The sequence below is a fragment of the Saimiri boliviensis genome, chromosome 15, assembly GCF_048565385.1.
Source record: "Saimiri boliviensis isolate mSaiBol1 chromosome 15, mSaiBol1.pri, whole genome shotgun sequence".
NCBI classification, from domain to species: Eukaryota; Metazoa; Chordata; class Mammalia; order Primates; family Cebidae; genus Saimiri; species Saimiri boliviensis.
Window position 1 is genome coordinate 66,201,376 of NC_133463.1, and position 26,586 is coordinate 66,227,961.

The 26,586-nt window shown below is 37.8% G+C and overlaps 1 long non-coding RNA gene across 1 annotated transcript in view; it reads right to left on the reverse strand.

The window, feature by feature from the left end:
• The window catches only part of LOC141581487 (uncharacterized), a 474,675-nt gene that overhangs the window by 279,565 nt on the left and 168,524 nt on the right, over nucleotides 1–26,586 (reverse strand). Inside the window, exon 4 of the long non-coding RNA XR_012514157.1 lies at nucleotides 18,477–18,590. This is a non-coding gene — a long non-coding RNA (uncharacterized LOC141581487). The remainder of the gene's footprint in view (nucleotides 1–18,476; nucleotides 18,591–26,586) is intronic.

Here is a 26,586-nt window from a genome sequence, read left to right on the forward strand (position 1 = left end):
GTGTGTTTCTCTCCCTCTCTCTAACCCCTTCTCCAATTAGGTTAGCAAATTCCATTCCATTGTCTACTTTCTTGATATTCCAAAGAACCAGTTTTGTGTTTCTATTCTTAAATCTATGGTATTTTTGTTTTGTTATAAACTTGTGCTTTAATTTTTTTTAAATTTCCTTCTTTCTGCTTGTTTAAAATTGTATTTTCAGCTTTTCTTTGTTGGAGACTTAACTAATTTTATTTTTTACTGACTTTGATATTTAAAGCTATGGATACTAAAGCTATAGATTTGATACGATTGATATTTAAAGCTACGGATTTTTTTTTTAGGGCTACTTTTTTTTTTCCTCTCAGGTCTTCAGACTGGATAATTTCTATCAATCTATCTTCAGAGTCACTGTATCTTTTTCTGCTATCTTCCAACCACTCTTTAGCCCACCTAGCAAATTTTTTATTTGATTTCTTTTTTTTTTTTTTTTTTTTTTTTTCAGATCTAGAATTATCATTTGATTCTGGGGGGGGGGGGGGATTCCTAATTCTCTGTTGAAATTTTCTACTTGTTCAATAATCAAAACTATATACTTAAAAAAATTTGATTATGCTTTTTTAAATTATTTGAAGACATTTTAAGCAGTTACTTTCAATCTTTATGAAATCCAACCAGGGCTCTCTCAAAGTTATTTCTGAAGACTTACTTTTTCCTAAGTATGAGTCATACTTCCTTATTTGTTTATCTGATAATTTCAGTTGAAAATTGTACCTTTTAGGGAACCTCTTGAAGCAACTCTGGATTATGGTATGTGCTTCTGAGGAATCTGGTGTTTTGTTCTAATAGTTAATTTGCCTGGACTAAAACTATAAAGTCTGTCTCCCCAACACAGTGCTCTTTCAATCACAGATTTAAGATTTGTTTTGTTTCTGGAAAGTTTTTTTTTTTAATCTATAGTTGTAAATACTGCCTCTGCCCCAGTAATTTTTTTGCTTATTTGGAAACTCTAGTTACACATATGTTGCTTCTCTATTCTGCTTATATTTCAGATTTTCTTAAATAATTTGTCCCCTTATTTTCGGTTTCCCCTATTACATGTATTTCCCACATTATGCTTTCTATAATGTCTACTTGATTTTGTATTCCTTCTAATTCATTTTTTATCCTGAGTTTTTCTATTTCATGCTTTATTTCCTTCAGCTCTCTTTTCATCTCTTTCTAGTGTCCAACCATCTGAATTTTTTAAATATTTTGTTTCTACTATTCTTTCACTGCCTTAGTCATTTTCTTTACTTCTTTTTACTGAAAGTGAAATATCTGATTTCAGTTTAAATCATTGTAAACAAAAATGTGAATTTTTCAATGTCCTTATTGTCTATAAAAATTCAGTTGTATTTTTAAATCTTATAGTAGCTTTTTCATATTTTTTAAATTATATGCTTAAATGAGACTAGCAAAAGAAAGGTGGGTGTTGAGCAATGAGAACACATGGACACAGGGAGGGGAGCATCACACGCTGGGGTCTGTTGAGGGGGCTAGGGGAGGGACAGCAGTGGGTGGGGAGGTTGGGAAGCGATAACATGGGGAGAAATGCCAGATATAGGTGACAGGGGGATGGAGGCAGCAAACCACCTTGCCATGTATATACCTATGCAACAATCCTGCATGATCTGCACATGCATCCCAGAACCAAAAGTACAATAAAAACAAAATGTAAATTGGCAAATCCCCCTGCCCCTTGCAAAAAAAAAGAAAGATTTTCTGTAGAGGTTGGAGGTAGGCCAAGGAAGAAATCCCAGATTCACATATAAAAGGGTCCCTCCTCTCTGGCTACTAGGAAGTATTAAAACTATGACATTTTGTTTATCTTCTTCACTGCCTCTCTGGGCTAAGCCTGATTCAGCAAGGCTCCCTGTTTCTATTATTTCCTTCATTAGAGATCTATGGACTTTGCCCTCCAAATTGCTATCCTCACTTGTATTTTGCTTTTATAGTTTGTTTCTTCTCCTCCTCCTTTTCTTCTTCTTCTCATTCTCCTCTTCCTTCTCCTTCCTTATTCTTCTTTTTCTCCTTCTCCTTCTCTTTCGTCTTCTTTCTTATTTTTCTTCCTCTTCCTCCTCCTCTTCTTTCTCTTTCTCCTTTTTTTGTCTATGTCCTCTGGAACTTGCCCTGTCTTACAAGTATTTGAACCTTCACTGTAACTGGGATCAACAGAGTTAATTTTAAAGACAGGTCTCTGTGCTACTGATAGAATATTTCTGGGATCCTTCAGGCATGAGCTACTGAAGCACTGTTTGAATTTCCTGGGGTTTCTTTAATGGTTCTCTACTGTTATTTTGCATTTACCAATGCAATGACCCTAAGACCCTAATTTCTTTTCTTTTCTTTTTTTTTTTTTTTTTTAGCCCTGCTTTGAGTTTGTTCCAATTGTTCTTAGATTTATTTTTACTATGTGATTTTTTTGTTTGGGAAAAAACTGGTAATTTTCGGTTTCAAGACTCATGGGATCCTTTTATCCTGCTGTTTCTTTTTGTCACTAATGCCACAGAGCTGCTGGCCCCTAAAGGCACTGATCATTTGGATGGAAACGTTACCTTAATTATTGACAAGTACTTAAGAAAGGCTGCAACTAGATACCATTAAAGAAATTTCCAAGGCAAGTCACATAACATGCATGGCACAGAGAAAACTCCAAACCTGCAAATGAGCTTTTATCTTTTTATGTAATATTCTATCCATCATTTAAGGCCCAGTATAAATGTTCCCTCTGGAAGCTTTCTTTTTCCTGCCTACCTATCTAACTATTTAAATTTAATCTTTTCCTCTGCATTCTCATCATATTTTCTCTTACTTATCTGTTACTTATCTGTTCTATTACCTCCATTGTAGACCTTTTTATCTTTTTTTGTAATTTTTCTGCTTATGTAACGATTAAGGACTGGATTTTAAGCTAGTCCAAGACATGTATACATTCCAATATTTTTTCATATCACCAAAGCCTAGAAGGCACCCAAGTATTTAATTAAATTAATTATCAAATATTTATGAGTACTTGCTATGGATTAGGCACTGTTACAGATGCTAAAAATTCAGAAGTGAATAAAACTGCATCTATGCGACAGAACTAGAACAGTTACTGTCTGCCACTACGGTTTCCACTACAGATACAAATTTAAAAGAAATTCCTTGTGCTTTCTAATTGTGGCAGCCAATCTTGAATGGGTGAATACAGGCACAAAAACATGGCAATATAGGGAAAAGCATGAAAAGGAAAAAGCATTTTTGCAATTCATAAAAAGTTTTGTAAATCATGAAGAGCCTGTTTTACCAAAAGCAGAAGAAAAAATCTGAGTTTAAATAAAGTATGCAAAAAAAAAAAAAAAAAAGCTCTGCCCTCATGGAACTTTCATTCTAATGTTGCAATAACAGCTAACACCAATATGGCACTTACTAAATGTCAGACACTGGTCTAAGAGCATCAGGCGTATGTTAACATGTTTAATCTTCATAAGAACCATATGACATAGATACAACTATTAAGTTTAGATTCTCCAGAAGCAGTCCTGACACAATAATTTTTGTACAAATTCTTGTTATCAAACTGAGTTATCATAATATGTAACTGGAGCTTAATCTCACTGAAAAATAATAAAATATAGGCAGAATAAACCTTAGCATTACATCAAACTAGGGGTGAGGAAGATGAGATATTTATCTACTATCTCCATGCCTATTACTGGTCAAGTGCTCCTTCTGAGTCCTCTGGGTGGGCTGACTGTACTTCTATGACCAGAGAAAAAATAGAAAAGAAAAGCTCTTCAGCAGAGATTCGCAAGAGTTTTATTGTTAGCAGCCTTCATGACATACAGGCAAATGCTAAGGGTAAGTGATGGGACAACAATTTTTGTTGCAATTATGTTACTCATTTTACAAATGAACAGACTGAGGCACATGGAGGTTAAATGACTTACCTAGGAATATAGACCTAACAACTGACAGAGCAAGAGTTTAAATCCTTGAAGTTTTGCTCCAGAATGTGTATTCATAACCATTACACTATGCCCCATCACAGTACAGAAAGGAAAGGAGAATGAAAGGAAAGGAAAGAGGGAGGAAGGGAAGGGTTATAGTTCCTCCTGAACGTATTTTATTTCTACTACAAGGCTTAAGCTTCTAGAAAGTACAACTCACATTTTATTCATCTTTATTTCTCTCCTTATCTCTCCTTCAGCCATTCCTACAACCTACCCTGATCACTGCCAAAAAATGTCTTGCAGAATACCTAACCTCTCTCTAAAGAGAAAATTATAAGGTCCTTAACACTAGGATCTTTATTATTAGAAATTATATTTTTAATTCATTATACTGTGTAGACTAGCAGGCTTTGTAGTCAGAATGACTTGTATGAATAAATTAGTCTCAATATTTTACCTTCCACAGTTAATAATGGGTGGTAAATAAATGGTTTCCTATTTGTAATATTACATGACATTTTACAATTTACAAAAAAAGTTTATAGTTCTTTATTCTATTTATCTCTCCATAGTTGCTTCATGCACATATTCTTATTTGCAGTCTCAATTGCCCTAAATTGTCTAGAAGAGAAAAACAAAGGTTATAGTCTATAAAAAAAAATAAAGGTGTGTTTTATTAGATGGTTTTTTAGCAAATATTTGTGTTCTCTCCTCTCTCTCTCTCTTTCTCTCTCTCTCTCTCTCTCTCTCTCTCTCTCTCTCTCTCTCTCTCTCTCTCCCCCCCCTCCCCACATTGGGTAGAGTATATTTTTCTGATCTACTGACTTGAGAACATGTGATTTGTTTTGACTGAAGGAATATGAACAAAAGTGATAATATGCCAATTTCAAGATGAGGCTTTAAAAAACAAAAGCTAGTTTTCTCTAGCCCTATTGTGTTTCTGTATTTTGCCATGGGATGAACATGACCATGATTCTGCACCTTGATCCTGGGTTCTGGAAGGAAAAGTGCAAGAAGCTGACATGAACCTGACCTGTAATCTGAAACAGGCAGAGTTGGTACCAGCTGGCCTGCAGTCCTGTGAGCAAGAAATAGATGTACATACTCACAAGTAAAACAAAAACACTAGCTGTTATAACCCAGGAAGATTTGGGAGTGGATTTTTATGTGGTGTTATTGCAGCAATTATTGATGAATGTGAGTATACAGTATTGGAAGTTCTCCTGTCTCTTTGATGGTCAGCCTCTCAGTGCTTGCAGAGCTCCTCAGCCTCACCAGATACTTCTCACTTGAATAATGAAGTCCTATGGCTGGGAATAGAAATTTTGCCTATTTGGGTCTACAGATTTAGGACCCTTAAAGGATTCAATACTAGTAGCAAACCACAGCATGGTCTAAGATGCAGGTGTTCATGCCTGGAGTTTAGTAGATGGATCATTAACTTTAGCAATAAATGAAATTTAAAGGGATTTTTCAACTGATTATCATATACTCAATGAACTAAAATTAACTTTGTAACAAATAGCCATTAATTTCTAGTGTGTTTATCTTTCCCATATGCTTCCCAGCTCTGCTAAGTTGGAAGTCTCAAATCCATCAACCAATAAATTGTTCCATGGGTTTCACTTTAGGGACCAATTAAAACTGTCAATATGTTTTCTTCCATTACATTGGGAGTTTTATCTCCAGCTGTTGGGATCTGAGCTTCTAAAAGTATGAAGTATGACTACCTGGGGAGAAGGCACTTGATACAATTGGAGGAAAACAGATTCTATTGAAAACCAGTTTATGCAAGCTTAGTGGTTCCACTCTCCTCACTTCATTCAGAGGCCACATGCTTTACTAAAAGTGGTAAATAACACAGCTGGCACCACAGCAGAAAAGGTGCTGCTCCCAAACCTGGAGGGAGAGCTCCTGGCAGATAATCCAAGGGCTGGTAATTTATCACTTATGCAAACACAGCACCTCTTGTGGGTCTCCTTTTACATCTCCTGTTCTGTGAAACTTTCCACTGAAGACCTGAATAAATGTTTTCCAGATGGTATCAATCATGGTGTCACCTACTAATAGAAATCAAGGCAAAGTCATTGAATTAATTAGCAACTCAAACAGGAAAAAAGGAAGAAGGACTGTGCTTGAAAGCAGAAAAAGAAGAGACCCCTTGGAACTATCTAATCATCTAGAAACAAGGTCATTCAGGAAAAGGGGGCTTGATTCAGCATTAGAAAACCTGAGATCTGGCCAATAGCCTGGTTCCTCCAAATCACAGGCTTTGGAGTCTAACAGATACAGGTTGGAATCTCAGCTCAGTCTCAAACAAACTATGCATAGTGGGAAGGTTACTTGGCCTCTCTGAGCCTCCGTTTCCTCATCTGCTAAGGGAAACAAAGGATAAAACAATGCAGACTATATAATACCATTTCACAGACTTCCATGTGTAGCATGTGAAGCACTTAGCAAAGTGTCTGGCTACCAGTAGGTGGCACTTTAAAAAATTCTTTACTCTCACCTGTGATCAGTTAAATGGTTGGAAAACTACTCACCCCTGTCTGAAACTACACCATTGCCATGACCACATCTTGAGCAGAGTGTACTTTCCCACTCCTTGCTTTGGGCTGACTACATGACTTGCTTTGACCAATAAATGCGGGTGGAAGTGACAGTGGGTTCGTTTTTAGAACAGGACTTACGAGGCATTATGTTTCTACTTGCCCTTTGCCACACCCTTATCACAAGGAAAATACACCCAGATGGTCTTGCTGGTCCAAGAAGGAGGATAAAAGACACACAAAGCAAGGCTGCCAACCCCAGTGCCTCCAAACCCCACCCAATATGAAGACATGTGAATGACAATAAATAATGGTTGCTTTCAGCCACTGAGTTTTGATGTGGATTAATTTCAGCTGCAGCTCACAGACTATGTTATCTCACATTTCCTTCTCTGGGTTCTAACTGCATAACTGCCCAGAACTTGTTGAATGAATATCTTTTGCAATGCTGGTATTAGAGATAAGGCCCAGAAAATAGTAAGCTAAAGGTATCACAGAAACTTCTACTGTGTAGTTGGTTTAAATCTTAAACCCCAAACTCAGAAGTGTAAGAAAAGTAATTTAACTTGGTTATGGCAAAACCTTTTTATTTTTTAATAGTTTTATTACAAATCCCCTATTCTGCTGGTTAGCAGAAAAATCTCTTAGTCAATTCAGGGTTTCTCCTCCCTTAAGGATTGGGTTTAATGTTAGGAGGCTTTGCATGAGAAGGCAGAAGAGGTTGGGAGGGAGAACCAGGGCACTGCTGGTCCTGTTGTTGACCTGGTCTACAGTTCTCTCTCTGGTTCTGCGTAAGCGACGATCTAAAGTCTGATTCATTCTTGGTGAATCCTCTTTTAGAAGCCCATGATTAGCCTCAATGGGAGGAAGTTTGGAGCTTCTCTCAGACATGTGAGAGTTATTCTGAAGAATCTGCATCTTGTTGGGGTGGAGGACTTCAAAATGTGTGATTAAAATGCACTGGTCTTGAATCTATCTAACTGGAAGCTACTGGTGAACAAGCTCTTACTGCTCCTCCAGGTTCTCACAAGAAAGCAGGCATGGATTCCTTTTGCACAGATTCTCCAGGCTTTCTGGCCCTGTCATTCCTCCTTCTGTCTTCTGGGTTGAGCAGCATGCAATCTCTCCTTGTGCAGAACCCCAAAAAGCTACTGAAAATGTTTCCTCTCTGACTTTCCCCATTTCTTGAACTGTAAGAGACTTTTTCTAGTGTCAGATCAGAAGAGCATTGCTATTTTCCTTCCTATCACTTGGGAGACCTAAACTTTAAAACTCAAAACGCTGGAAAAACTTCTACTTCCTTTTTTTCTCTCTCTCTTTTGTCTGGATCATCACTACCTTGAAATACTAAATTAGTAAAGTTCTAACTGGGAACTGAAGTGTCTAAAGAGTCATGGAGCAACAGGTAATTCCAAGAAAAACAACAGGAAACTTACATCCGTTAACATTTCAAAGCTATTTTCCTTTGCAATTGTAGGTATCTGTTTTATGGAATGCAAGATATAATAGGCTAAATACTATTTTGCATATGTGTTATGTTGGATTTCTCACATATTTTACCACTTAAGACGTTGAGTAAATAAATGAGTTAATAAACTGGAATTTCTATATCAACTCTGGGTTCTAGTTGTTTTGTTTTGGATTTTTTTTTCCTTTTGAATGCTTATTCACTGGCCCAGCTGTATTTATGCCTAGATTAACCAGAGACATTGCCAGCTGTGATTTGCAGATGTGTTCCAACTCCACAATGCCAGGAAAATTCAATTATACCTACTAAGGTCATCGCTATAAATCACAACCGCACTGACATTTTATGGTGAATAGTGGCAATTGAAATACTTAGCCAGCAGCAGATTGTAACTGCGTATATTACGATGGCCAAAATAACCATGTGTGAAACCATTATATCAGTTATATTTACAGCCAAATCACACCAGGCAGTGGTCCAAGCAATGGGTTGGCAATCAGCCTGATTCAAACTGAGCAAGGGTGATTTCATGCTGCAAAATGAGAACAAAAACATTAGCCATTACAGCATGTATTGAGAGTTCAAATGGAATAGAACCTCCCAGACACAGTAGACATTAGAATGAATAAGCTTGCTCCCAAGTATTTACCTCAATTTGCAAGTGTGTGTTAGGTACAAGATAGAATTCTCAGACGTACTGCCTCCCTATGGGACAGTCTCTAGAGAGATCTTTTCAATATATATGTTCCTTAGAATATTCATATCCATAAAATACTTCATAACTTTTATTTTTCGGCCATGATTGAGTATGAGGGGAAGGATTTACCTTGTTACCTTAAAAAAACTAAACAGACAAGCAAAATATATGAAATAATGGTTTTCAGACATTTGGAAAGAGGCTATGCAAGAGAACAAGACAACAGAAACAAATGAGATGAGCAAAACTATATTTATATAGTTTTTAGGTTGTTTTACAGAAAAGGGAAATCCAAACAGTGCCCGGCAGTCTCCCTGAGGTAACCAGAGAAAGTTGAGAACTTGTACATTCCAAGGTGGCTTTAAATTATAGAGACAACAACCAGGCATGAGATTGCTTCACAAATAAGAGAGGCCTGCACAGATAGAGTACTCTGGGGATTTGAAGTGAGTTCCTTTTGAGACTTGAACTGAATATTACTCAGTGCATATATGTGAGGAAACCAACTAGGACCAAAAAAGGAATCAGAAGGAAAGATTCAAAGGAACAACCCCCAGGATTCCTGTGGAGCCGGGAAAAGTTTATGCTCCTACCTGCTAGAGTTGAATGAACATTGTAATACAAGGAAGCATCAGGTAGAGTACTCTAAAGGATATTGTCTGAGCACTGGGGCGGAATTAGCCGCTGACTAAAGTCTTCTGATCCCACCTTAAAATCAGGCCTTGAAAGGATCAATCAATTTCTAAGTAACTTAATTGTACATTAGAACAAAGATCAAGAATATTTAAATGTACACAAAACTAGCAAACAAGGTACATTGCACAATGTTTGGCAGCCAATACAAATTACCAAGCAAGCAAAGAGGCAGAAAAACATGATCCATCATGAGAATTAAAATCAATCAGTAAAACAGATTCTTGAAACAGATGCTAAAAATAACAGACAATATTGAAACATCTGTTATAACTATATTGCAGATAATCAGTAGGTAAAATAAATATGAGGATATTAAACAGAGACATTGGCGGTATAAAAGGCCCAATGTAAAATTCTAGAGATGAAAAACAAAATTTCTGAAATGAAGAATAAGATTAACAGCAGATAAAAAAATGTAGGAAAGATGTTAATAAATGAACAATTAAAACTGCATGTGAATGTTCACTGCAGCACTATTCACAATAGCAAAGACATGCAATCAACCTAAATGCTCATCAATGGCAGACTGGATAAAGAAAATGTGGTTGGTATACACCATAGGATACTATGCAGCCACAAAAAAGAACAAGATCATGTCTTTTGTGGGAATGTGGATGGAGCTGGAGGCTGTTATCCATAGCAAACTAACTCAGGAACAAAAAAGCAATTACCACATATTTCCACTTGTAAGGGGTAGCTAAATGATAAGAACACATAGACATAAAGAAGGAAACAACAGACACTGGGGTCTACTTGAGTGGGGAGGGTAGAAGGAGGGAGAAGGGCAGGAAGATAACTGTTGGGTACTGGGCTCACAACATGGATGATGAAATAGTATGTGCAAAAAATGTCCATGACATATGTTTACCTATGTTACAAACCTTCACTTGTACCCTCAAACCTAAAAGTAAAAGGAAACTGCTCAAAATTAAATAGACAAAAATGACTTTAAAAATACAGTAAACCAATGTCAACTATGAGCAGCTTTAAGATGCCTAATATGTATGTAATTGAAATCTCTGACATAGGAGTGATTACCACAAAAAGCATTCGAAGAAATGCCAATTTTTCTTCTAAACTGAATGAAAACTAAGAACCTACAAATACAGGAAGCCCAATATACCCTGAGCACAATAAAACTACTCCAAGGTACATCCTAAGAAAATGATTAAAACCAGTTATCAAGGGGAGCCTTAAAAACAGAGAGAATATACACATTTGAAACAGACAAAAACGAAATTTAAAAATGACTATATTCTTGTTGGAAAAAATGTAAATCTACAGTAGTGGAGCAGTATTTTTAAAGATCTCCAAAAGTTTTGACTTAGAGCTCTATTTCCAGTTGTATTAGTCCATTTTCATGCTACTGATAAAGACATACCTAACACTGGGCAATTTACTAAAGAAAGAGGTTTAATGGACTTATAGTTCCATGTAGCTGAGGAAGCCTCACAATTGTGATGGAAGGCAAGGAGGAGCAAGTCACATCTTACAAGGATGGCAGCAGAAAAAGAGAGATTGTGCAGGGAAATTTCCATTTTTAAAACCATCAGATCTCATGAGACTCATAATCTATCACAAGAACAGTGCAGGAAAGACCTTCCTCCATAATTCAATCACCTCCTACTGGGTTCCTCCCATGATATGTGGGAATTGTGGAAGTTACAATTCAAGATGAGATTTGGGTGGGTACACAGCCAAATCATATCACCAGTGAAAATATCTTTCAAAACTAATGGTGACATAAAGACTTTGTGAGACATATGAAAGCAGAAAGGATTCATTATCAATAAACTTAAAATATCTGAAATGTTAAAGGAAGTCCTTTAAAAGGAAGAATCATATCAGATGAAAACCTGGATTTGCACAGAGATGAAGAAAATTAGCATATATTAAAAACATAGGTAAAGATAAAACATTTTTAAAAATTTTATAATTTAATATTTAAATAAAAATAAATTGTGGATTACAAAGGGAAATAAATCATTCTACTAAAAAGACACTTATACATTCAAAACTGCACTATTCACAATAGCAAAGACATGGAATCAAGATGCCCAATGGTGAACTGAATAAAGAAAATGTGGCACATATACACCATGAAATACTACACAGCCATTAAAAAAAGAATGAACTCATGTTCTTTAAAACAACACAGATGCAGCTGGAGGCCATCATCCTAAGTGCACTAATGTGGGACCAGAAAACCAAATACTGCATGTTCTCACCTGTAACTGGGCACTACATATATGTTTTTTTGAGACAGAGTCTTGCTATGTCACCCAGGCTGGAATGCAGTGGCATGATCTCAGCTCACTGCAACCTCCACCTCCTAGTTTCAAGCGATTCTCCTGCCTCAGCCTCCTGAGTAGCTGGGATTACAGAAACGTGCTACCACACCCGGCTAATTTTTGTACTTTTAGTAGAAGCAGGATTTCTCCATGTTGCCCAAGCTGATCTTGAACTCCTGACCTCAGGTGATCCACCTGCTTCGGCCTCCCAAAGTGATGGGATTACAAGCGTGAGCCACTGCGCCAGGCCAGGGCATTACACATTGGATACACAGCGATGCAAACAGCTGGAGACTGCTTCAGGGTGGAGGGTGAGAAAGGGACATAGGTTGAAAAGCTTCATACTGGGTTCTGTGATCACTACCTTGGTGATGGGATCATTTGCACACTAAGTCTCAGTGACCCACAGTTTACCCCCGGACCTAAAAAAAAAAGTAAAAAAAAAAAAAAAAAAAAAAAAAAATCATGGGCTATAGAACATGTAGAAGTAAAATGCATATCAAATACAGCACAAAGGTCTGTTTTAAAAGGAAAAATTGAAATAAACTGTTTTAAGTTTCTTTTACTGTATAGAAAGCTGTATAATATTACAGGAATGCAGACAAGTTGTATTGAATAAATCCTAAAGCAACAATTATAAGAACAAAACTGTTCACCTCGTAAGCCAAGACAGGAGAGAAGATAAGATCATAGAAAATACTCAATTGTTCTAACAGAAGGCAAAAAGAGAAAAAGAGGACTAAAAAACAGATTAGAAAAATATAAAACTAATAGCAAAATGTTATAAATATCAATAATCACATTAAATGTAAATCATTTAATATGTCAATTATAGGGCAGAGATGGTCAGATTGGAAAAAAAGTTAAGACTCAAAATATGCTGCCTACAAGTCATACTCTAAATAAAATGATGCAAATAGGTTGAAAGGAAGTAAAAAGATATACTAATATAAGTTTGGCTAAACATTTGAGAAACAATTCAATGTATTTCACCATATTAACAAACTAAGAAAGAAAAAATGATAAAGTAATTTCAATCAATATTAACAAAACAAAATGTTCATAGCAGCTTCATTTGTAATAGAAAAAAAGAGGAGGGGGAACTCTCATTCATTTGAATGGATAATCAAATTGTAATATATTTACGTAATAGAATATTATTTAATGTATTAGGATTCTTCAGAGAAACAGAAAACATCAGATATATATAGATATATAGAGATATGAGAAGATTTATCATAGAAAATGATTCACATGATTATGGAGACTTTGAAGTCCCATAATCTACCATCTGCAAGCTAGAGGAAAAGGTAATTCTATAAGTAAATGTAAAAACAGTATAGTATATATTTTTTTGTCTTGAACTCTTTTTTGTGTTTGAATTAAAAGACAACTACATAAAAGCAGTAATCAAACAATATATAAAAATGTAATTTTTGTGACTAACAACACAAAGGCAGAAAGGGAAAGAGATATAATGGAGGAAAGATTTTGCATACTGTTGAAATAAGGAGGGTATTAATCCAAATTGGATTATTATAAATTGATTTTTTAATTGTAATCCTTAGGAAAACCACTAAGAAAATAACCAAAAATACATAATAAAAGAAATAACATTGGAATTAAATGGTGCAACAGTGGAATTAAGTTAAATAGTACACAACAAGGAAATTTTAAAAATATATCTATTTAACATAAGTCAGTAATGGAGGAATAGAGGGAAAAAATAAGACATATAAAACACAAATAGTAAAATGACAGACATAAATTATACCACTTCAGTAATATTATTGTAAATTGATGAAATAATCCAAAAGCAGAGATTGGTAGAATGAAGAAAAAACAATTCTATTTCATATATATATATATATATATATATATATATATATATATATATATATGATAAAATGCATAAAACCAAATGTAACAGAAGAAGTGTAAAACTTGTATATTGATACATGCTCCAACAAAGATGAACCTTGAAAATGTTATACTAAATGAAAGAAGCCAGACACAGAAGGCCAGATAGTATATGAACCCACTTACATGAAATGTTCAAAATAGGCAAATCCCTGAAGATAGAAAAGTAGATGAGTAATTTCTAGGGACTGGTAGGAGGGGAAGGATTGAGGATTAATGGCCAATGGGCATCAGGTTTCATTTGGGGGGTAGGTAAAATACTGCAGAATTAGATAGTCATGTGGTTTTACATTGTAAAGCTCTGTGAATATGCTAAAAATACTGAAATGTACACTCTCAAAGGATGAATTTTATGGTATGCAAAGTAAACAAATTAATTATTGATTAAAATAACCAGCTATTTTAAAGTAGATTTATAGGGGAATAGTGAAAATACAGAGATCAAGTGTTTTACAGGGTTGGAAAGGCTGTTTCTGGATTCCCAGTAGTAAGATTCCAAATTAAAAAGGTCTTAAGCATAAAAAGCTCAATATGATTCTCAGCTAATAACTCCCTCTGAGACAAAGACCAGTTAAAAGAGTTACTCCCTCACCAAATCTCATGTTTTGGGTAGCTAAAAGGCAGTTTCCACTAAAGTGAGATAAAATAAGAAAGCATGGGAAAGAGAGAAAGTCATTGGGGTAAAGGAGAAATAAGGCAGGACTAAGAATTGTATCTAGAAAAAAAAGATTTGACTGTGATTATTGATATATGAAAGTAAACGGAAAGATTTAGATTAGCAACTGCCAAGTTTTGGAGAATCTTTTATTGCAGAAGAATCCCAAGCCAAGTCTAATAATCTTGTGATTATTTGCTAGGCTTTAAAACTGTCATGGTAGATCCAAACTAGCATGGGCAGGAACATCATTTTCAAATATGAAAAAAGAAAAAATTTCTAAAGGGTGGAGCCAGGAGCTACAGAAAACAATGGACAAGCGAATTTCTTCCAGAGACAATAAATGAGCTGAAAATGGACCTTACCTATTTCCAGAGTAAAGGGCTTAAATGTCTCCTCCTAGAAAGTTTCAAAACCTCCATGGATTTATAATTACTGTGTATCTTCCAATCTTCTCTTTTTCAAAGGGGAATTTTAAATTGTAGCTATCCTATATAATCTTCATTATTTCGTATTTGAATGTTTTAGAGCAGAAGTGTGTAGAGTAACTTATCTCTAGTTTTCCAGGTTGCTGGGCTAAAAGGAAGCACAACTGGACATAGAATGACTACACATCACCTGTGGACCCTGGTCATGGAGCGTATTGAATGGATAGGACCTAAAATGTTTACCTTGGTAGAAAGTAAGTCTGTTCTGTTTCTTGCTGAAAAAAATGTGGCAATAAAAGTCAGTGATTGCTGTGTTCATCCAAGCCGATTTTCATTTCCTTCTAAAGTTAGACCACGTTTCCAAATCTTCCTTACAGTTAGGTGTGGCCAAATAACCCATGGAATGTGGGCAGACATGAGAAGTGCTTTCCATCATTGTCCTCCACTCTCTTTTTTTTTTCTTTATCTGCCTACTGAAGGGAGAGACAACGGACCAACTGGAGGGCAGAGCAATAATACTGAGAGAGCCTGGGTCTGTGGGTCACCACATGGAGGAGAGCAGATCAGAAGATCTCCCAGACTAAGAGGAACCTCATAAGATTGATGCGTGAGAAATAAATTTTTACTGTGTTAAGTCACTGACATTTGGGGTTCTTTGTAATGGCAGATGGTACTGCCTTAACTAACACAGTTTTATAAGTTAATAAATTTAGAAAATGCTAGTGTTACAAAGAAAAACTGATTTTCATCAGTCTTTGATTTGCTATTGGGTGTGATACTTCTTCACAACAAAGAGGTCATACAGAATATTTTCCTAGCTATATGATCACAAGACCCGTTTTTCACTTAGCCTCCAGAATGACCGTGAAATTTCTCAAGAGAAAAAGGAGAAATTTTCTGGGTTCAGATTTTTAGAAAATACATACATGTAGGAAATAAAAGCAAATCAATTATTGAGAAAATAAAAGAAACAGAAAGAAGAAGTATGAATGTTAGTAAAAGAGTTCTCTAGTGGGAAAGAATTTTAAGAGGAAGCAAACATTACCTAACAATGCTAAATATTCACAGAGATCAAGATCAGTCAGAGGTCACTAAGACCCTGTGAGTAAATAGACAAGTTAGTAAAGTTAGAGCTATAAAGTTAAGTCACTATCCTGGGAAGGAGGAACTCTCTCTAGACAGTCATTATAAGTTTTTCCTTTACACTTTCAGCAAATAACTATTGGATACCTTCCTGCATTTCAGGTTTAATTCAGAACCTAGATGAACAATAAAACAGTCCCTACGCACAAGAGGCTGCAATCCAGTGAAGAAGCTTACAGGAAGCAGAAATGTCTCTAGATCACGTCATGACTTTGCCGTTGTTTAATGGAAGAAGCTCTTGAAGTTATCCAGCTACCTTTACTTGAATATTCTGTTGAGCAACTTTCTTCTCTCTCTTGTTCTGTTGAACTCACCCATAATGAGAGAGAACTTAATGTGAATAACAGACTCCGAGAATCTTTACCATCATGTATTAATTTACTGGCATTGGGTTTATCTATCAGTCTCTTGGAAGTTTAATCATTGTGAATCCATCCTTTAGGATCAATCAGCTCTTGAAGAATGAATAAAATAGAGTCATATATTCAAAGAGAAAAACCAAACTCTAGATAAGACTTTGCCTGAACTAACAACTAGTTCCTTCAAACTTGGAGAGATCTTAATTTCTTCACATCTTGCTTCTAATATTTGTAAGAACAGAGACAAGTCCTTAAACTCTCTGAGCTTCAGTTTCCCCATCCATGAAACAGATAAAATATTAATATTCTGCTCCCTGACATCATAAAAAAGCTTGCAAGAGATCTCTGAAAGCTATTTAATCCACACCTGCCATTCTTACCCACAGAATACACACATGCTCACATTGGTGCATAGGCACACACGTGTGCACACACACACATACCCCAGATTCGATAAATTATAACACAAATTATAACTTTGTTCTTTTTACTGAAAACAGGCAAACATTTCCCATCTTTAAGAGATTAAAGAATTTTTTATTGGTTACAATGTCATTTCTGAAGCTTGAAATTAATATCAGCCCACTGTCAGTTTAATCCCTTTGCATTTGTCAGATGTGCAATATCATTCCAGTTACAGAGAGATGTGAAAATAAAACCAGCTGAAGGAACGTGTGTGGCCCTATTGTGTGTGGTTATTGGAACACTGGGACCACATTAGGCTGACAGCAGCTGCTGCGGCTGCTGCTAAGATTATTGGAGCAGCTTATAGGTTGCTTGTAAGTATCTCTCCAACATGCTTTCTCAACTGGGGCTTAACTTCTTAAAAAGTTTTTGGGAATATATTGAAGTAGAGCTGGGGATGGGAAAAGTGGTAGTTTGGAAAATGAATAAACAAACACTCGACTGTGATTATAGAATTGTTTTCAAGTCAAAATTACAGTCAAACCAAATTTAATAAAACAAACATCCGCTCTTTAAGGAATCCAGGTAAAAAGTTGCCATTAAATTTTACTTCTGCCACCCTGGTTTCTCAGGCATTGCCATATTCTTGTAGTAGAGACATTTTATTGGTTCAAATTCCTACCCTCTTCAGTTAAAACAAAGGTATTCACTATAACTTAGCCAAACTGCAAATGCCATTTGTCTTCTGCGATGACTCCTATAAGGGATTTAAAATATCTGAGGTTCCTCTAAGGTCGGACTGGACTGAAGATGCGTTAGGAACCAGAAAGGTGATCAATATTTGTCTGGAATCTGGATCCAGGAATTTGTCTGTTTCCTTCTTATAATAAAGAGGTGCAAAATGTTTTACCCATATTATCTCCAGATTATCAAAAAGCCCTCTGTGGTTGGTAATATTGCTCCAGTTTTACAAACCAAGATTCATATTATTTTACAATTTGTCCATATTTATGTAGCCAGTAAGTAGCTAAGCTGGGATCTGAATGTATTTCATCTGATTCTGAGTGACCCTGGACACTCTACCACTTGCTCCAAGATGACATAGGTGCATCCATTTTCCATATGAACATATGTTAAATGAAGATAAAGGCTCTGACTTATTTCACATTACTTGCAATTATTAACAAAATATTTACTGTTTAAAAATGAGACACACAACATCAAGACCATTCACTAGAAATGTAGAACAAACCAAAAAAAGAACAAACCTCTTCCACAAAAAAAAGTGTTCTCTCCAAAGATTTCTAAATATCATTTGCTTCCATGGGATAGTAATTCATCCCAAAAAGCTACTGTACATTGTGATGATAAATATTTTTGAACTAGATAAACAGATCTGGAAAATACAATCTGTTAAGAACTACATTATTGGTTTACAAAGCTTTCAGCTGCAGGGCATCTAACAAAGAAAAATTCGACGATTCTTTTTTCTGATTTTAAGAAACAAGAAAATTCATAAATAGGCCAAATAAATTCGACCATGAAGCAACAGCTCCTCCTACAGCATCTGAGAAGGTAGCATCTCAAAGATTTCTTGTTAGGTTCATTTATAGAAAATTAACCAGGCAAAAATGAGGTGCTGTGTTTTCTCGATCTACTTTTCATGCTTCTATCCTAGTTCAGATATGTTGATTCTTCTTCCCCTATTTCCCAGGAATTTCCTCCTTTTATCAGAAACTCTGTCAGGACTGGATTTTAATCTCACACTAAGTGGAAGGAAGGTGGCTTTTAAAAGCCTAATGACAGGTAAGAGGACCACTGGAGGCCACGAGTTCAAGACAAGCCTGGACAACATAGTGAGACCCTGTCTCTACAAAAAATTAAAAATTTAACCATGCATAGTGGCACTCACCTGTAGTCCCAGCTACTCAGGAGGCTGAGGCGGGAGGATCACTTGAGGCCAGGAGTTGAAGGCTACAGTGAGCTGTGATTGTGCCACCGCTCTCTTGTCTCAGCAACAGAAACCCTGTTTAAAAAATATATAAACAAAAAAACCTTAAACTAACCTGCATAAGTGAAAATCCAGTCTCAGATGTTAGAGGGATGTGATCTAATTCCCGCTTCCAGCACCGTAAGAGAGCCTTGGGGATTCTAACTCAATTGATTTTGCCCAACTACTTGGAAATCCCAGACTAGACGCTTGAAATAGTGGCCATTTTGCCCACTACCTCTTAATTTCTAGACTTAATTCCCAGCGTGGCCACAAGATGGCACTACTCTCCAACTGTTACCGTACTGCACCAGGCAGGGCCCCAGGGAGCATAAACACACAGTAGGCAAAAAACTTGGTTAAAATACAAGGAGTGTTCCCTCATGTCGCTTCCACCACCACTTTTTTTTTCCCCCCTGTCGCCAAAGATACATTAAGTCAGTAAACTCTGCTTTTAAAGGAAGCTTCAGACATAAGTAAAATAAAATACCTGAATTATGAGCAACTTCATCCTAAACTTTAGTCAAACTTTAGACATAGATCCTTCAATACATGGCAACAGAAACTATCACTACATAAAAAACAGTAATGCTGCAAGCCATTTTAAAAAAGCTTTTATTCTTTTTGTTTTACTGCTATCAAAAATAATGATAAAAAATGATGCTTTTTCTCTTAAAAAATGTCTCCATGCTTGTGATGTTTTTACTTATTTGTTTTTTCTTATAGGGCTGAAGTGACTGGCAGAATTCCTGCTACACATTTGTAGCTGACCTCAGTCACTGATTCAGAGCACACACACTCAGTACACACACATACACATTCTCACACATGTGCACAGGGACGCAGAGAGGCACACACGAACACATGCGCGCACGCATGCCTACTCCAGTCGCCTCAGGGGTAACACGCTGTGCTCCGTTTCCCATGGCAGGGCCTGATGAAGGCCTCCGTCTGACCCCTCTCTCCTGAAACTGCTCAGAGGCAAAGCCTCCGTTTTCATCAAAGCCTCCATCTTCATCAAAGCCAACGCTGATGCTGCTTTCTTAGCCGTCTGCCACCTTCTTTAGCACATGCGGTTCAAGTTACCAGGCCAACACTTGGAACGTCAATGGTAAATGTCACAAAGAAACTTGTTTCTCATACACATAGTTCAGAAAATCGTATAACTCCAGCCAAGGAAAAAAAAAAAAAAAAAAAAAGCGTGCTTTCCCTGGAAAAAAGCTTTCTCATGTGTGGAAAAGAAATGACAGGAACGCGTTGTTGCATGGTTATGTGGTTATGAACTTACTCTAGACAGCCCACATTTTCTATCTTTCAAAAAACAGTTGGCCAAAGTGATGACATTTGAAGGAAATATGTGTTTTTGTTTAGTTTTGTTTAATCTCCCTCCTACGCCCGAATCCGCACCTCCTCTCCTCCTCTCTTTAGGCACCTCAGCCTTCTTCCTCTGCTCTGTCTCCAGCAAGCCGGCCCCAGCTGTGCATGAAGCGTGAGCTCCGCCTACCGACAGCTGGGAAGAAAGACAGGCTCTCTCAAACCCAGTCTGAGATTTTTCACCTAAGCTTAAGTCCAAGTTGTGCAAAACTGCTTAAACGCGCACACACATCCCCCCCACCCCACACATGCACACAGGTAAACAAAGTGACACTTGAAACCTCATGTATTTTGAGGGAGTATTTGGTTTAATTTGCTGCAAAAGTATTTTCACCAATGGATAATGCAAATGTATGCTGGGGTAAGGTCAGCTTTCTATTCAGCTGTGCTGGGGTCTTGCTGGGTGTGTTTTAAAAAGTGTTGAAAGATTATCCTACAACCAATTTTCCCTGCTAGTTCTGATAAAGTGCATAAAATTTCCGAATCCGTTCCCTAACAAGGCAGTAAGCATTTCCTTTTTCTTATGTAAGCTGTAATGGACCTCCGAGATTAATGAATGGGTCCCAGGCAGGGTCATAGGAGGCAGTTTGTGAGTGGCAGGCACGTGGAGGGAACCACATGGTACAGTAGGTCAAAAATTGGATTTTTTTTTCTCTTGTTATATATTGAGCTGACTCTGAGATAGTTATTCTTTTTTTTTTTTTAATCTTACTATGGATTGATGGTTTTGTCCAAATTCTTAAAATTTGTGAGACAGTGTTCAGAATTACTCCAGCATTCTCTTATTGTTTGGCACATTCATTTGACAAATGCTCATGTGCTCTGACACAGTTCTTAGATTCTCAATTACAAAGATAAAGAAAACACAGTTGCCACCCTCAAGACTCAAAGCCCTGGCCAGGAAACACACAAGCAAAGAAGAGAGGATAGTGTGTAGCTTGTGTTCCACTTCCCCAAACTTGGGGATTTTAAAGGCATTTCAGAACAACTTAAAACACAGAAAGGTGCCACATGGACTTTGCCCAGAGTAACAAGTTCTCAGTGAAAGAAAGCCTGAGCATGCCTCAAAAGATTACAGCCCACAGCACCACTGGGCAAACAGAACATCAGCTGAACTGATGGACCAAAAGGCCAGGGAAATACGGCTCACGGGGAAAGGCCTTATAGCTGGAGCTGATGGCAGAACGCCTGGCTACCAGCAATGGATGCCAGCATAGCATCCCACAGACAGGTGGGCCTATGGCTTTTTAGTGACACCAATCTAGAATGCCAGGAATCAAAAAAGGACTTGGGACTTCTCACTGGAGCCACAGATGAGCTACAGAAAGCCCCAACCCTGGAGGCCATGGTGCCTCTTTGCTGATTTACCTATACGCAGGTGATGGCTTCAAAAGGTGGAAGCAGAAGGAGAAGCCCCTGAAAGAGTGAAACAGTTCTGTTAGGGACTTTCAACCTTAGATTGACTATATATAATTTTTCTATATGTTTCGTGTGTGGAAAAGAAATTATAGAAATGAATGCATGTTGAATAGATAGAAACTTACTCTAGACAGCACACATTTTTTTTTCTCTCCCTCTCTCTTTCTCTCTCCTGAGAGATTACTGGGAACCTAGGATGCCAGGAATCGAAAATCCCAAGTCCTTTTTGATTCCTGGCATTATAGGCTGGTGTCCCTAAAGAGCCACTGGCTCACCTGTCTGTTGTAACTTATGCTTCTGTTGGGGGTGGGGGTGGTGATGGGCTGGCTTACTTTTTTAGTGAAGGCCAATTGCATGATCTCCTCCCAGTTGCACATTCAGTATGATCATGTTGGTAGCTTGAAATTTACTATAGTGAGAGTATTTATACCATAGAAATTTAAAAGTGCTACAAAATAGGAGTTTCCTGTCCCAGAAAGCTGACTGTGAAACACTGACCAGCACACCACTAAATTTATGTATGCATGTATACATATAGATACACATATATGTGCTTTATATCACCAGAGAGAGTATATTAAACTAAGAGACAGACTAAGTTACTTTTATTAAACATCTTTCCTGTGTTCCTATGTCTCACCCTCCAAACACACACACACACACACACACACACACACACACACACACACACGCTATTATCACCAGAAATGAGAATTTTGAAACAAGATGAGACCTGTTATTTAAAAGGAAAAGTTACAGTTCTTGCACATCTGAGCCATGAAAAGTAAATTTCAACCCTGCTATGCTTAATAAGGAGAAATATCCCCTTTGGGTCATTATTGGAAATGTCAGCTGCTCCTGTCTCTGTCATCATACAGTTGACAGAGCATAAGCTTTGGATTCAAGTAAATCTGCATTGGACTCTCAGCTCAACCACTGACTATGTGATCTGGGATAAGGTATTCAACCTGTGAGTTTCCATTTCCTCATCTGCAAAACCTGGAGACAAAATCTCCTTAGCTAGCATAGTAGTTGAGAAGAGTAGAGAGATGCAAAGTGCCTGTCAACATTCAGCTTAATAAACAATGATTACTGATAAAGAAAAATTAACCCACTTAATTAGACCAGACACTTTCTCTCATTGATCTGCTGATTCGCTGGAGACAGACTACTGGGGATGGGTGAGGGGGAATCCGCCTCTGCAACAAAAGTAAGGCATCGCCCCCACGTTGTTAACAAACAGCTTATGAGTTTGCAGGTGATTAGGTGGCAAAGGGTGGTCCCTAGAGAACGTGGGAAAGGAAGCTTCACTGCGGAGCTGCAGAAGGACAGATGAGAGCTGATTCAGTGTGTGTTTTCTTCACTCATTAGGCATAAAATGCTAAGGCTAAGCACGGAGGCTGGTTTGCACTTCCTTGAAACAAAAGCAAAAGAGCTTAGAACAAGCTTGCTTGCACATACAGCTCCTTGAATGCAAAATATTTATATGGCCAAACGGTAGAACAATGCCAGCCGGTACTGAGCAGGGAGCAAGGGCTGACACGGTGTAAGGCTGAATTTGTTCACACGCCTCCCCCCAGGAAACAAAAAGTGAGGTGAAAAAAATCCTGGAGAGGTGAACAAGAGCATGAAAGGCCTTTTCTCTTCCCAATTAAGTGTGGCATGAAAGCATACGATCCGTGTGAAAGGGAACAGGGCTGCTGATAGCAGAGAGGCGAACACAGAACAGTGTTTTAATATTTGCTGTCTGTCACTAGGAAGAGCCTGGATAATTGCTCAAATCTCATAACCTTTAATTACTCACCTCCCAGAGGATAAATTAAAGAATGTGCCAATAATACCTGAAACAAAGGTTAGAGGTTCTAGAAGCTGTCAGACACCTGCTCTGTAGGAATGGACGAGTTTTCTTTGATACTTTCACATCCTGTGGGGTACTGGGGAAACGATCTGAGGGTCGTGGTGGGCTTGCCATGCTCTGCCTAGCCTCTTTCTTCACACATCTCTCCTCCCCCACCAAGTCCCTCCAGCCTGCCACCTACTTCCCCACTACAGCCCCAAACACACAAACATCTCAGGCTGTGAAGTAACTGGCATAACATTACTAAAATAGTGAGGGGTCTCGAGGGAAAGATTCCGAGCAGTCACACTTACAATATATTTTAGAGGATCAAAGGGAAGAATAGTTGCCATGGCCTGGCCTTCCTACCCTTCACATTCTTCCTTTGTTAGAATTCTTTGAAGATGTGACATGGTACTCCTGGGGCGGGCCTTCTTTAGTTAAGGTTTCAAGAGGTGCTTGATAAGGCTTCAATGCCCGAAAAGGATGTATAAAACATGAGGAACCGGAGAAAGCAGATAAGATTGAAACTGAAATTGATGGCAGAGAAGGAGCTGGTACAATGGAGAATCTGAGCACTATGAGGATGCACTAGAAGAAGAGAGAAGGAAGCCACGTTCCGTTATCTGCCCCAGATCAGCATAAACAAGCTGCATTTTAAGCCATGGATATGCAGTGGAAAGGGTCTCAGCATCTCCTGTGGGAACCAAGGCAGCTTTCATTTGCATCAGGGAATTAGGGAAACGGAGTTAGAGAAACTGCTCAGTATGTTAAAAGTCCCAAAGCAGAACTTCCCTACTGTCACATACACAAACACATGTCATTGTTGTTGTCCTTTAGTTGATCAATCAACTCATGCATATTTATGAGCACCTGCCTTGTTTCGTCACTGTGCTAGGCATAATAAGTGTTACAGGAGATGGTCCCTGGACTCAAGACACATGAAGTCGGCGAAGGTGAGTCCAGCATCGAGAGCAAAATCCTACACAGGATGAAATGTTAAATACATAAACAAGTTCATGGAACCCAAAAAGAAGTAGCCACTTGTTCTTCTAAAAATTCCCTGAGAGCAAGGAAGATAATGTTACTCTTCAGTTTATCTTTAGCACTGTATTAGGGTTCTCTGGAGAACAGAACCAATAGCATCTAGATTTTTATAAATATATATAAGAAGAGATTTATTATAGGTATTGGCTCATGCAGTTATGGAGGCTGAAAAGTCCCACAATCTGCCATCTGCAAGCTGGAGAACCGGGAAAGCCACTGGTAGAATATAGTGCCAGTCTGAAGGCCTGAGAATTGATGTGCCAATGTCAGTCCCATTCTGAGTCCAAAAGTCTGAGAACCAGGAGCACCAGTGTCCAAGGTCAAGGAGAAGATGAAAGTCTCAGCTCAAGCAGAGGGTGTGGATTTATCCCTCATCAGCATTTTTGTTCTATTTGGGTCTTCAACAGATTGGATCATGCCCACTCACCTTGGTGAGGGTGGATCGTTTTCACTTAGTCTCCTGATTGAAATGCTAATCTCTTCCAGCAACACCCTCACAGACACACCCAGAAATAATGTCTTACTAGTCATGTGGGCATCACTTAGTTCAATCGACTTGACATATGAAATTAAACATCAAAAGCACCTATTATTATACCAGGCACAAGATAACCCTATAAATGTTGTAATCAACTTACATCTCCCATTTGTGGGAGATAAAGGACACCTGGAAAGTTTATGCCAAAAATGCTCTTTCCTGATGGTGCAGGAGGCAATACTCAAAGGTGGAAAGAGAATAAATTTTAGCTTGGAACACTCTGTTCAAGGTCTTCCTCCACTATTGCTTACTGTTTGTCCTTGGGAAAGTTGCTTTAAATCTCTCTGCCTTGTTTTGTCATCTGTACAAGTGGGATAAATATAATTTTTATCAGGATCTATTTTGAGGATGAGAGTATACAAAAAAATGCTTCAAAAAATTAAAAGAAGGCATGAATAATGAGTTACAGAAATGATGATAGTATCTACAGCAAGCTTTCCCAACTCTGGGCTAAGCCTTGCTTTCTTTAAATTGTAAATCACCTTGGGAAACGGTAGCAGCGGTGATTCTGTCCCCTCTGTGTGAATGAGGACAGCATATTCCTCTGGAAAATGATCAGGTATAGCGGCCTGGGCAGCAATGCCTTCCCTCACTGGATTGAGATTTATAGGAGAAGAAGCCTTAAGAAGGGAACAGAAGGAAAAAATGTTTCAGTGCTTGTTGCAAACCTAAATCTTCATATCAAATTGGAGAGAAGTGTCCTGGAGATGCTGCTTCAAATCAATGACAGTCTAGGTCAAGAGTGAGACCAGCATTAATCAAATTTCTCATGTCTTCCACCTGAGTATCTTTACAGGTCTTTTCATGGTCAGAGTGCCCAAGCATTGTAGGAGAAACAAGGGAGACCATCCTGTCTTGAGTGAACACACGTGTCCTTTGGAAACCTTTGCTATAGGGTAGCAGACAGCAGATCTTTCTTTTCCTCTCCAGCCCTTTAACTCTAGTCTCGGCCAGCACTAGGTAAGGTGAATGGTACACCTAGGCCACAGTCTAAGGAGGCCGTTACCCTCAAGGTTGTGCATTCCCAGGGCGACATTTGCTAGAAAAGGAATATCAAAGTCTTCCTAAAATAAGGAATAAAATGGTAAGTGCCAACCATCAACCTGAGGATAACTATGAAGAAAAATGGGGTCAGGGAAGGCACTTTCTCTTGAACAGGTGTGATTTATATGTAAGATTCAGACACCTGTAATACTAATACAGCATCTACTCCCTCTTCTTGCTGCCATCCCTGATTCACTGACCATCTGTCACTGCAGACTCACAGGACCTCGGAAGTGCTAAGGTCAGGGAAATTGTTCCACTTTGCTTTGTTTCACTCTGGAGGTGCTCAGGAGGGAATCTTGTCAGCTGTTCCAGCCTGCGTGTCCCCAAGTCCTCTTTACTGGCATCTCATTTGTCAGTAAGATTCTGCTTCGGTGATTGGCACATCGATAGTGTTTAATATAGTTCACGAGAATATAACAAATACTCAAATTTACTTCCAAACCACATCTATTAAGGCTATACTATTATTTTTGTCTTCACTGGAGGGACTCACTGGCTGCTGTTTTTTGGGAAAAGTTTCCTGATAAACATGGAGTATATTTAAGAACACAGACTAGAATGCCGATTTTTTAAAAAAGAGGAAGAACTGGAAAAAAAAAAAAAGTACTACTACAAAAGAGCCAGCCAAGGTGTGGGGAAAAAAAGTCTGCAGTGCTGTATATGATTTAAGCCTGCAATTGTCTTGACAGCATTTGGCTAGCTGATTTTTCTAGGCTAGACTATTTTTAAGAAATTGGTTGAAGTTAAGACAGCAAACAAAAATATTGTTA